The 13,535-nt window shown below is 39.1% G+C and overlaps 1 long non-coding RNA gene across 2 annotated transcripts in view; it reads left to right on the forward strand.

Moving 5' to 3' along the window:
- Positions 1-12,939, forward strand: part of LOC125484265 — a 69,785-nt gene extending 56,846 nt beyond the window's left edge. The window contains exons 2-4 of one of the 2 annotated variants that reach the window (XR_007263106.1): positions 10,075-10,245; positions 10,416-10,459; positions 11,335-12,939. This is a non-coding gene — a long non-coding RNA (uncharacterized LOC125484265). Of the gene's footprint in view, positions 1-10,074; positions 10,460-11,334 lie in introns of both variants that reach the window. The other variant, XR_007263103.1, reaches the window with a different exon arrangement.
- Positions 12,940-13,535: the final 596 nt, after the last annotated feature.

Here is a 13,535-nt window from a genome sequence, read left to right on the forward strand (position 1 = left end):
GATAATTTCTCTGCAATCAACCAAACATTACTCCCAGTTACAGGTGCAAAGACAATTTCTTGGCTTCAAAACTGCAATCCACTGTTCAAAAAAGAAATAAAGATTAAATAGCACCTTCACATATGTAGAAACTCACAAAGCGTTTTGCAATGCAGAGCAATGTACAAGCCAATTTGCTCACGGTGAAGTCTTAGGCTCAATAATGACATCAATGAACCATTTTATTTTTTATGTTGGTTGTGGAAAAAATATTAGACAAAAAAAAAATAAGAATTCCATGATCCTTCTATGAATAATAGGATATGTTATGTTCATCTAAAACAGCAAAAGGGTTTTGGCTTGACATCTCATTGGAGCGACGTCACCTCCACCTCAAATGCTGAACTCCCTTTGTACGGCACTGAAATGACAGCCTGAATTACATGTTCTAATGTCTTGAATGGGCTTGAACCCAGGGCTTTCTGATATAATTCAAACTAACAAATGCCCGTTTCCCTATAAAATTTCAATCTCCTCTGATGTGAAACATCATAACATGTGTGATTAGTCCTCCATATATTAGTCCCAGTGGAAACATTTTGTCTCTGGTAATCATTTGTACTTGCCTGTTTCTTCACATATGCAGAGCAGAATTTAATAGCCATCTACATATTGTAGCCCCCAATACCATGTTATTGACCTCCTGTTTTACAACTTAAAATGTCACCAAAATCAATATTAACTAAACTGAGATGAGCTAACTTAATAGCAGATGATTAAAGAGCCCTATGCTATGCAGAGGAATTCCTCCTCAGCATATAAACCACATATGGTTGTCTTTTTAAAAAGTGAGCTTTTGAAAAACATCAGTTTACAATGTCTATATTATTTCATGGATTGAATTGGATAGGTCTGTTCATAGTTGCAGAATGTTACGAGAAATCTTCTCAATAGTTTGTCAGTGCAGCATTGATATTCTGAAAGGAAATACAGAACCAGTTCCAAATTATTTTTTGTTAAATCCTGGTTCAATACTTGAAACTCCAGTTTTAGTACAATGTATCCAAATCCAACTTCCACAGGCTGATAGTTTTACAAAATATCTTAGTAAACTATAGCATTTTCTGCAAAACTTTTTCTAAAAATATTAGAGAAAAATAGCAGCAATAACATAAACTGTGAATCTTGGTTGTCAAAATACAAGGTAAGGGAGGAAGTTTTTGTATGTTTCACTGTGCCTATGATGTTAGGTGTGAACAAATCCCTTAACTGACAGGTGAAGGTGCTAATCTGTCTGGAGACGGCTTATCTCCATCATATATACCTGATCTTCAAACAGCCACACAACCACTTTGGACACTTTGAAGTAGTTTTATTTGAAAATCTCCAGAGCTTTCTTTACAATACTTTGAACATGAGTGATACTTAAATTAAATCTAAGTGAGAATTTTTGGAAAATAATAGGCTAATACATTTTATCCTTGTGCCTTTTACTTGATCTCTATTAGCTGCCACATTTTCTCCATCAGCCAATGTTAGATGGACTGAATTTCCTAAGAACTGCTGACAATGCTATTCAATAATTTTAATGTCTGGAAGTCTATTACAAATGCTTTGAGAGTTTAATTCAGGCTGTAACATTGAAAGAGGGGGCTTTATATGGTCATTTTTTCTACTGATTTGGGGAGTCCAAAGCTAGAATTCTTAAATATAAGAAAACAGTTATAAATCCAGTGAAAAGATTCAGGCTAAATGTATTTAACTATAATAAAGTGAAGAACTGTGGATGTTCGAGATTCTGAAACAAAAACAGAAATTGCTGGTGAAACTCAAAAGGTCTGGCAGCATCAGTGGGGACAAAGCCTTTTGGACTATTCTGGAACCCAAGAATTCTCCCTCTCTGCCAAGCATTGAAGATACCTCAGGATCTGAGATGAACACAGTGGATCTCATGGCCTCGATGCCTTCTCTATTTGAAGAAGAGAATAAAATTCTTCCGAGATGCTCCAGGCACAAGAGGGTAGTTAGTGTGCATTACACCCGTGCCAGAGGCACAGTTGGAGGAACCTGACCTGGTGCTAGAACACCTCCAAGGAGTAGCTAAAACAATGAACCAACCTATGTCCTGTGACCCAGAGGGGGAGGAATGTAGTGATTGTAACAAGGTCAGCTAGGTGGACCTCCTAGAATATGAGTTCCCTGACTGGGACTATTAATCTGGTCAGAGGTTCTGTTCACTCTGAGATCTGGCTCTGAGGAAGCTGGACCAGCGTCAAGTACTATGCATCTGTAAGTAAGTGTGACTTGGTGACTGGATACTGGCCTTCCTGGAGTTACTTCAACAATCATACCCCTCTGTTCCTGACTGGGGACCAAATTCAAAGACCCTGTGAGCACCTTCTGGAACAAATTACCAAGATAACCATACCTCTCCAAGATGTGTTGTCGTTTCAGCTTATTCTCCAGATCAATGAGTCTGAGCTGACCTCCCTCGCGCCACAGACACTTAATGTGTACAAGCATCCTCAAGTTCCCATGTTTTTAGAAAATAGAACATAGAACAGTACAGCACAATACAGGCCCTTCAGCCCACGATGTTGTGCCAACATATTAACCTACTAAGATCAATCTACCCTGCGTACCTCCTACATTTTACTATCCTCCATGTGCCTATCCAAGATTTGCTTAAAAGTCTCTAAAGTATCTGATGCCACTACCACTGCCGGCAACGCATTCCACATGCCCACCAGTCTTTAATTAATTAATTGCTATTTAATTGTTTTGCAGGTAAATTTTAATTAACATCTCTCGTCCTACAAATGCTTATATTCATATTATTTCAATAAACGTTCCACTCACCTACTTAAAAACCTTTGTCAAAGTTGATAACAAATACTCTCCAGCCAATCTAATAAACAACGTTGGTATTAGTAAAATTTCATCTACTAATAAAAAATGCTAGTTACTAAAATTAATCAAGTGTTGAACGATAAATGAGAAAAATACTGACCAATCAATCATGCGCCTGTTTTCTTGTGACATTACCTATGAATAGGTCCACCTCACAAAATAAAACAGCCATTGACATCCAAGGAGGTAAGGGACAGTATAACATTTTTAAAAAAGGGCTTATGAAAATATAAAGAATGTACAGATCCTACAGAATGGAACAAGCACGAAGACCAAAAACAACCATAAAGCGGCTTTTAAGAGCAGTTAAAAAGCATTATGAAAGAGAACTTGTAAGGGACATACAGAGTATTGTGGGCAGCACAGTGGCTCAGTGGTTAGCACTGCAGCCTCACAGTGCCAGGGACTCGCGTTCGGTTCCAGCCTCAAGGCTGCATGTTCCGGCCTCAGGCAACTGTCTGTGTGGAGGTTGCACATTCTCCCCGTGTCTGCGTGGGTTTCCTCTGGGTGCTCCACTTTCCTCCCACAGTCCAAAGATGTGCAGGTTAGGTGGATTGACCATGCTAAAATGCCCATGGTGTCCAGAGATGTGTAGGCTAGGTAGATTAACCATGGGAAATGTGGGATTACATGAATAGGGTAGGGTAGTGGGTTGGGTGGAATACTCTTTTGAGGGTTGGTGTGGATTCGATGGGCCAAATGGCCTACTTCCATGCTGCAGAGATTCTATGATTCTAGGAGATTTATAGCTATAAATTATTTTGCTTCAGTTTTCACAGCAGAAAAGGAGGATAACTGTCCAGAAGTCCCAATGAAATTAACAGAGGATCAGGGACAGGGTCGAAATAAGCTTAACTTTAGTAAATCATCAATAATGGGGAAATTAATGGAACTGAAGAGTGACAAATCCACACAATAGAAACCATGGTTGTTAAAGGAGGTAGGAGAACACCTTGCCGATGCCCTAACTATAATCTTTCAGAGTTCCCTAGATTCAGGAGTTCTACTTCTGGACTGAGAATTTGCTCATGCCAGTCTGCTCTTTAAGAGGGAAACTAGGGAATTATGGACCAGTTAGCCTGACATCTGTCATGGGGAAATTGCTGGAGTCCATAATCAAGAATTGGGTAACTGATCACCTTGAAAAATTTTGGTTAATCAGAGAGAGTCAATATGAATTCATGAAGCGTAGGTAGTGATTGACAAACCTCAGCATTTTTTGAAGACGTGACAAAGGTGTGGGCAGAAGTAATGTTGGTGGATGTTGTTCATATGGGCTTCCAGAAAACCTTTGATTAAGTCCCACACAAATGACTGTTAGCTAAGGTGGAAGGTCCTGGATTTGAGGGCAAATTACTGACATGGATAGTAAATTGTTTGAGTGGCAGGAAACAGAAAGTTGGAATAATAGGTATGTACGCAAAATGTGCTAGTGGTGTTCCATAGGGATCTGTGCTAGGACTTTGATGATTCACAATATTCACTAATGACTTGGATAATGGCATAAAAAGTCAAACATCCAAATTTGCTGATACCACATAATCGGGTGTCATTGTAGACTGCGGAGAAGATAGCATAAAATTACAACAGGATACTGATGGATTAGGTGAATGGGAAAAGCTGTGGCACATGGATTTTAATCTAAACAAGTGTGCAGATATCCATTTTGGACTGAAAATAGATAGATCAGTGTAGTTTTTAGAAGGCACAGAATTAAATACATCGGATGTGCAATGAGGTTTGAAGGTTCATGTGCATAGCTCCTTAAAATGTCACAAACAGGTGCTGAAAACAGTCATGAAGTCTTATGGAATGCTGGCCTTTATATCTAGAGGACTGGAGTACAAGGAAATCTTAGATAGACCCCAGTTATAGTTCTGCGAGAGCCTTAGAAAGGATGTTTTAGCCCTGGAGGGAGTTCAACACACGTTTACAAGGATGATACCTAGAATTCAGGTGTTTAAGGTATGAGGAGAGATTAGACAAATTAAGCCTTTTTTTCTCTAAAATTTGGAAGGTTAAGGACTGATCCAATACAGGTTTTCAAGATATTTGCACGGAAAGACAGACTAGATAAAGATAAACTATTTCCACTGGTTGAAGATTCTGGAACCAGGAGGCATAGTCAAAGAATTAGGGCTAGGGCATTCAAGACAGATGTTAGAAAGCACTTTTACACACAAAGAGTAGTAAAGGATTGCAACACTCTTCCCCAAACAGCAGTCAATGCTAAATCAATGGTTAAATTTAAATCTGAGAAAGGCAAATTTTCGTTAAACAAGAATATCGAAGGATATGGGCCCAAAGCAAGCATATGAAATTAGGTCACAGTTCAGCCATGAACTTATTGAATGGTGGAGCAGGATCAAGGGGCTGAGTGGCCTACTCCTGATTATACATTCTTATTTTCTCAGAATGCGACTGATTATCTCTAGAGCTGCGAACTGCTTCAGGGAAGAATGCAAAGATTTAGTAAGAAGCATTCATGTAGGTCTGCTGCATGTGCTGTTAAAACAATTGATGCCTTTATTCTCCTTGGGTTGTTGGGTATGGTAGGCCTGAAGTGGACAAATTGCTCAATGCAATTCTCAAACCATGACAAAAGTGTACAGGGCTGAAGTGACTGGCAAAGCATCCAATATCCAAAGTGTGACTGCCAGTACCTTTGAGCTGTTTGGCCATGTTAGCTGTCTCCTGCACAAAGTCAATGGGAATGATATCTAAACAAGAAAAAGAAATGGAAAACTGAGGGAAGTTCTGGTGGGTGTGTGTGACTGATGCAACTAGACTCCTCCAAAGTATATAAGGATTTTGGAGGAATTAAAGATAGGGTAGGTCTGTGATCCGGGAAGCATTCCTGCTCCTCTTGTTCCACAAACAAAAACTTTGTGAATGAACTAAACTACTTAGCTAGGCATTTTTTGGCCAGGATCCTGGCTGGGGACTGTATGGCCCTTACAGGCTTGTGATTCTGATGATTTCAGTGACATGATGATGTTAGTGAGACATCTGCAGGGAGCATTGAAAAATCATGTAGCGCAGGGTCTATCAGGTTACTGCGAGGGGGTCGTGGTGTTGGAATGGTCATCTGTTGGGATCAACTTATAGAGCTTTCACGATCAGGATGGTGGAGTAAATCAACAGGAAAAAAGGCCTCCGCTTTCCTCGTCAGGTCCACGAATCTCCGCTGCTTTTTTTGATCCCACAATGCAAGTAAAAATAAATGGACTTCTTCTAACCCTGATCCTCTTTGTCTCTATCGTCACCTGATAAAAATGCAGCGAAGCTTCTCGCACAAGCTTTTCAGATGCTAGTGCCATGATAGGGAGGCAACATCTGTGCGTATAGGAGTTGGGGCATCATGTTGAGGTTGTACAGGATGTTGGTGTGGCCTCTTCTGGAGTACTGTGTGCAGTTCTGGTCACCCTGCTATAGGAAGGATATTATTAAACTGGAGATAATTCAGAAAGGATTTACCAGGATATTGCCTGGAATGGAGGGTTTGAGATATAAAAATAGACTGGAAAGACTGAGACTTTTTTTTTCACTAGAGCAAAAGAGACTGAGGAGTGAACTTATTAAGGTTTATAAAATCATGAGGGGCATAGATAAGGTTAATAGTAAGGATCTTTTCTCCAGGGTGGGGGAGTTCAAAACTAGGGGGCTTATTTATAAGGTGAGAGGAGAAAGATTTAAAAAGGACATGAGGAGCAACTTTCTTACACAGAGGTTCACGTATGGAATGAACTGCCAAAGAAAGTGGTGGAAGCAGGTACAACATTTAAAAGACATTTGGATAAGTTCATGAATCGGAAAAGCTTGGAAGGATATGGGTCAAAGGCAGGCAAGTGGGACTAGTTTAGTTTGGGAACGTGGTCAGTTTGGGAACGTGGTCAGTGTGGACTGGATGGACTGAAGGGTCTGTTTCCGTGCTGTTTGACTCTACAAAAGGGACATGAGCTGACTTTGGGCTTTGTTAAAATCATGACTGATCAGCTTCTCACAACTCCAATGTGGGTAATATACTGGGGAGATGTTAATTACCCGCTTTTTATACAAGTTGTTCTATATGTTCTCAATTTATTAACAAACAAAGATAATCTGTAAAGGCAGTTGGAAAAAAAAACTTGAGTGATTTAATTAGCTTTTCTTCTCGTTTGTGATTGTTTTATTAATATTTGCTGATTGTTAGCTCTCAATTGGTGCGCGTGCTCCATAATTTTAATTCCAGCTTCTAGTGTTGTTGTGATTCATTATTTCCTCGAGTAAAATATTGCAGCCAAACAACAGTAAGTATGACATTGTTTGTGGACATGTGACAAAATGAGACACCTACAAACGGGATTATCTCAAACATGACAACAACTAGCATTTATATATCCCAAAATTGGCAAAGGCACTTTGAAAAGGAATGAGAAGGAAAAAAAAATCTAGACAAAAACAAATTGGAAGAGATCCCCAAAAGTAAGAGTTGGGTTTTAGAATGAGTCTGAAACAATGAAAGAGAAGTGAAATGCGTCTGCACAGACAATTCTAAAATTAACAGATACTTGGTTGGTGCAAGAATTTTATGTATAAAGACTTGTTTTTATTCTGGAATTTTTGTTCTAAACTGTCAGCCCTGTTGATGTGAAGCAGAACTGGTTTAAACGGATGGTAGCCAAATTAGTACCCTGCAAAGATGCAGCTAGAATTATCTTGTGTGTGGTAATGTTGCCATATGCACAGTGCATGCAGTGGTGTGTTTCCACGTGCAGTAATGCCACACTTAACATAATTACTGTAATTATTTTCTGCAATGAATTATACCCAGCTGGACTACATTATCACATGATGAGTAAATGCCAATTAAACCAGCTATTACTGGGGTGACTCAAATGAATATAAGTCACAATGACATTATCTGTATTTTAAGTATGCTAAATACACATGCTATCAATGTCAGCTTGGCTCAGTTGGTGGTACTCTTTTCCCTGAATCGGAAGGTTGTGGGTTCGAGGGCCACTCCATAACTTGAGCACTTAAGTGACAATCACTTCACTGTGTTCTGGAGACCCTGTCTGCCTACCCCAGTGTTTCAGGTGGACTTTTCTAATCCTGGGGCACTGCTGAAAGGCAAACTCTAAGCTTCTGCAGTCTAGCTAATATTGTTTCTCCCAGTTGTCACCACTACAAATAAATTGAATCGCAGTTGAAATCAAAGGGCTATTTCCACAAATGAGTGCACTCACAAACAAGTGCAGTTTTCAAAATCGCAGGGTTCAAACTTAACAATTGTCACCTGCATGAAACAGCTTCCCCAAAAGGAATTTAAAGAAATAGAAGAGGATCCGCTGAATATTGGCATTTAAGATTAGTGAGAAAAAATATAAAATTTTCTGCAACTTTGATTTACGAGAAGGATCATCCAGAGAATTGAATTTTGAACTGTGTGATGTGACCCACAATGACACTTCAAGCAGACTCAATAATCCCATAGATTAAAGGACTTCAGAAAGCCCTGAAGTGATTCCTGCACTGGTTGTAAAACAAAATTCTTCAGATTAATCTGAATACCCAACTGCTGTAAACTTCCCACAAAATACTACTGCAGATGATACAAAACAGCAACAATTTACAGTTTACATTTTAGCTGAAAAGGGGCAAATGGGACGTCTGCTGTGGGTTGAGATCCCATTATTCTGTCAGTGGGCTTTAGAACTCAGACACAGCAATAACATGCTGCTTCCAGGTTTCCCAAACATGACTGTAGCCATGGTGTGTGAAAAATCTCTATTGAAAGAAATCTGCCTGCATGGGTCATAATGGAAGCAAGGAAAGACAGGGAAGTGGGTACACCCCTGCAAAATTTGTTACCATGACAACAGTGAAAGCAGAAATTCAAAAGATCAAAAGGGTCGCACAGGCATCAGATGTTGGTGACAGAGAGACATAAGAGGCCAACCGTATTGGGTTATATCATTAAATATTGCACTGGCACTTAGTATTTAACAGTCGCTCATGTTTGATTGATGTTGTTACTGTTTGAAATGCAATGATACTCATTATGTTATGTTTGAACTCTTTCCCCATGTCAACACTAAGTCATGTCTTTGACCTTCCACATGTCCTTCCAGGGTGATAGAGCAGAGCTGCTGTGGGAGGAGGTTGAGTTCTCAGAGAGTGCCATCACATCACTCTTGGGCACCCTCCTCCAGTTTCGATAGACACAGCTCAGCTCAGTGGTCCTGTGGTACAGACAGCTTGGCTGTGATGTAGAGAGGCACACAGCACACCTGAGGAGGAGCATGTTCTTCAGATGGTAACAGTATTGGAAAATCCCTATCAGAAGGCGCAGAACACTCCAAGTTCTGCTCAGCTCTGCCAAAATGCTGAGCCTCAGAAGCCATCCACCGCATAGAGAAAAATTTTGGCTAAGCAACGGGAAATGTGTGCACTTCTGTCAGCATTCCCAGAGGTAGTGTGCACCCTTGGAGAGATTCGGAGGAGTCCCACTCCAGAATAAATTCCACAGAGTGTCAGGCATTAGCACTGATGAGGGAAGATGGTGCTGGAGTGTTGATGTGACTGGACTAGTAATTGAGAGGCTCAGGCTACGTGCTCTGGGAATATGGATTCAAACCCCACTGTGACAGCTGGTGCAATTTAAATTCAAATACGAAATCTAGAAATGAAAGCTAGCCTCAGTAACGGTGGCTGTGAAACTGATAGTGTTGGAAGAGTCCATCTGGTTCAGTAATGTCCTTCAGATAAGGACACCTGCCATCCTCACCAGGTCTAGGTTACATTTGATTCCAAACCCACAGCAATGTGGTTGATTGTTCATTTTCATCTGAAATGGTCTAGTGAGCAAGTCAGTTCAAAGCTAATTTGTGATAAGCAACAAATGCTGGCCTTGCCAGTGATGCACACATTGCATGAAAGAACCTATTAAACTGCTGATGTCCATGGCACAAGTGATACAACAGTCAATTAAGTGTATGCTGGCCCAGACAAATGGCCTGTCTGTCTGTCACTTTACGCAGAATAGAGGAAAACTTCACTGGCATGCAACCAAGTCACTCTCCAGTTCTTGGCTAGCAGGAAACAGTACGTGGATCATGAAAGAGGAGATGGAGAAAGGGCATATCACAGTGGATTCTCTTCTCAAGGTGTTCATATTTCTCATCTTTTTAACCCCTCTAGACACAGCCATGTCTCATGCTCCCTGCCCAAGACTCGGTCTGTCCCTGAACAGCAGCAGCAGGAAGGCCTTCGGTGGAGCCCGCTTGATCGTGAAAACCCAAGATATGCCAGTTAAGGGCATTTGATCTGTAACAGTAGGGGAATGAGCAGCTATCTCTATCTCTGCTACAAGTACGGTGTTTGCACTGCAACAGAGTAATTGGAAACAGATATTAAAGACTTACTAATTACGCATGGAAATTTACATGGCTGTGTTTAGCAATATTTATGTTATTGTGTTGAGATGTATTTCAATGAACGTAGCACTCTATCTAATTCCTTGCATTCCCCACTTTCACTAGACAGTAACTTTCAGAAGAATGGTATAAGCTGCCTTCACAACGAAGTAAGTTTAAGAAACAACAGTTATTTATTTGAATTATTTTAGCAAGCTCTTGCTTTTAGAAACGTGATTCTCTGTTGTCTTGCAATTGTTTTCCCATATCATACTCTACAGCATTCTATGCTCTGTTGATTAATCAATGTTAAGCAGTTCATTTCCAATTGTAAGCTGTTAAATTTGCACTGTTAAATGTTAGATTCTCTCAGATGACTTCGCCTACAGTCAGTTTACTGGTCCATAATCTCTCAGCTCCCTCTTAATGATGCATGATTCACACACAAATACTGCCAAAAAATCCTTATTTGTACAGAGTGATTCAATCCATAACTGCATACGTTAGTTCAATCCCTTTAGGAGCCTTTGTGCAGCAGTTTGAAGGTATTTGTATTGGTAACACAAATCCTGTGCTGACAAACTTTAGAATAACACAAGGAGATGGAGAAGGACTGATCTGGGAGAATTTAAGAATCAAGGGAGGAAATGGTGATAACAGAGTTGATGAACTGCACCAATAATGCAAAAGGATTAGATAGGACAGAATATGGAGTTCACAGAAACAGGAGTTAATAATGAATGAAAAATTAATGATATACAAAAACACTAATGTTATTCCAGTATATTATTCCCATTCCAATCTTATTAGGATAGAGGTTGCAATATGGATTATCAGAAACAAAACCAACAAACTTTAACAAAATAAAACTCATTTATTCTAGCTTTCACAGTCATCTGTCTTGTGACGTTACTGCAAGTTTAGCATTCACTTTGCACTCTTCTGAAGTAAATACTAAATGTTGGATGAGAATCAGAGGTATACTGTTTGATGTATAGTGACACAATGTTGATCAGTAATAAAAGACTCTGCATTCAAATTTTAGATATAAACAAATAATGCAATTGAGAAACAAAAAAGAAACAAAAACTGTGGATGCTGGAAATCGGAAACAAAGACAGAAATTGCTGGGAAAAAGTCTGTGGAAAGAAAGCGGAGTTAATGTTTTGTTTCCAGTGACCCTTCTTCAGAGCGTGAATGCATTGGAAAAAGAACCCTTTCAAATTAACTACGTAAGATGTGAAAAACTATTGAATTTTCAACTTGAACCTTGATGTGCTAATTACTGTGTTTTATTCACTGATCTAGTTTGTCACCAGGAAACATCGTGTATATTCAATAACATAGCATCTAAGATGATTTTAAATCAAAAGAAGATGGTTTTGGAATAGTAGCTTGCACACTGCTTGAGCCAGTTTTGCTGCAATGAAATATAAATAGACCAATGGGTTCATGGGCTCTGTTTCAACATCACTAATTGTCATTGACCAGCAGAGACCGATGATAATCACTTTGAAGGATTTAAAAAGAAAGTCTCAAAATAAGGCTTTGGAGCCCAGCCTGAGTAGCTAAGTTATAATGCAGACAACACAGTTGATAGCCAAATTTCAGCCCTGTTTTTTCCACCAGCTGCACTTGCTCTGCCTTCACAATTTCGATGAAAATATAGCACAACAATTCCAGGCAAAGGCATTCAACACTTAGAGATGAAGCTGATTGTGTTAAAAAAAATGTTATGGCTAAAGCTAATGTGCATACTAGGAGATTGTGATGTTAATCCAAATTCAAGAAATATATTTACGTATAAAGAGGTGAAAAAAGTCAGCCCAATAAGCAATTCAAACAATACATACAAACCCCAAACCAGAAGATTAACGAGGGAAGGAGCTCATAACTTAAAGAGCTTATCCCAGTTAACATCAAGACAATTGAATTTTTCTGCTCCCAAAGCATGGAGCAACTATTAGCAACTAAAGGTATTGGTGAACACTTTCTAAGTTATGGAGATAAATATTAAGCCCTCACATCTGGTGGAATTGGCATGATAGCTCATCTGAAATAGTAGGTAATGACCTATGGCCAATAGCTGCCATTGATGTGACCATAACAATGTTCTTCAGACGTGCACTGCATGTCCACACTGAAAGCCATTCCCTCAACAATAACATTCAAAGCCTCCCATGGACCCACATTATTCTGGTGTTGACTCACAGCTGGTGGCCTGCTTCAGGACGCTCCAGCTTTACCCATCTGAATATTAATCAGTCCAGCCCTCAGACAGACTAGGCCACCTCCAAAGACACCAGGCATCCAAGTGTCACATTCTTCTGGCTAGAATAAATTTGATCCAGTGTCTTTTCTATCTACAAAATGATACAATTTAGGGAATATTAGCACATTACAAAACAATATATTGAGAGAAGTAGTAATATCCGTCTATAATTGCTTTTGTTTGATCCAATGTAATGCAGATCTTACCAAATGTTTATCATTAGCTGTTCATAGCTGAATTATTTGGTGTTCAAGCTATATCTTTATACTGTTGCTGTGAGGGTGTGCACAAAAGTTGCAGAATACTTATTTTCCATCACCTTCACTTTCCTGACATAGAGAACAAAACATTAGCTGTGAATTAAATCATATTACAGAACGCAACATAGTTTTAATGGTTTATAAAATAATGCTAATATTGTAGGCTGTTCATTCCTGTTTTGATATCTGCGTTCATATGACATTCTTTTTTAACTCGTATTTCTGATGTGCTATTAAACCTCTAAATAAAATGGTTAAATAATGGAGAGAGAAAAGTTATACAAATTTTTTGAAAGTACACTCTTTAATATAGCCAATATATGAATTTCACAGTTTGGCTCTCTTTTCTTCGTATAGATAGACCACATAAATATGTACATTTTGCATTTAACTCAGAGTAATGCACCTTAAATTATAACTTCAGGTTTTGTACATTCATTTAATTTACTGTCTAACACTCCACAGCTTAAACAAGCAGGAAATCACCTTTGCAGATGTTAGAACATTTCATGTTTCAAAGCTGTGAAGGAAATATAATACTCAAAGGGTTAATATTTCCTTCTGCTTCATAGTTATTAAGATCAGGGTTAAAGCAGAATAGTAATTTTCTGCTTATCAATGTGAAAGATGAGAGTGCAAGGGAATAAACAATCTATCTTTGCATCTAGTATCAGCATGTATTGCAGCAGTTAATTATTTCACAATAATAGCTCA

This window comes from Rhincodon typus, chromosome 1, assembly GCF_021869965.1.
Source record: "Rhincodon typus isolate 14 chromosome 1, sRhiTyp1.1, whole genome shotgun sequence".
Classification (NCBI taxonomy): domain Eukaryota; kingdom Metazoa; phylum Chordata; class Chondrichthyes; order Orectolobiformes; family Rhincodontidae; genus Rhincodon; species Rhincodon typus.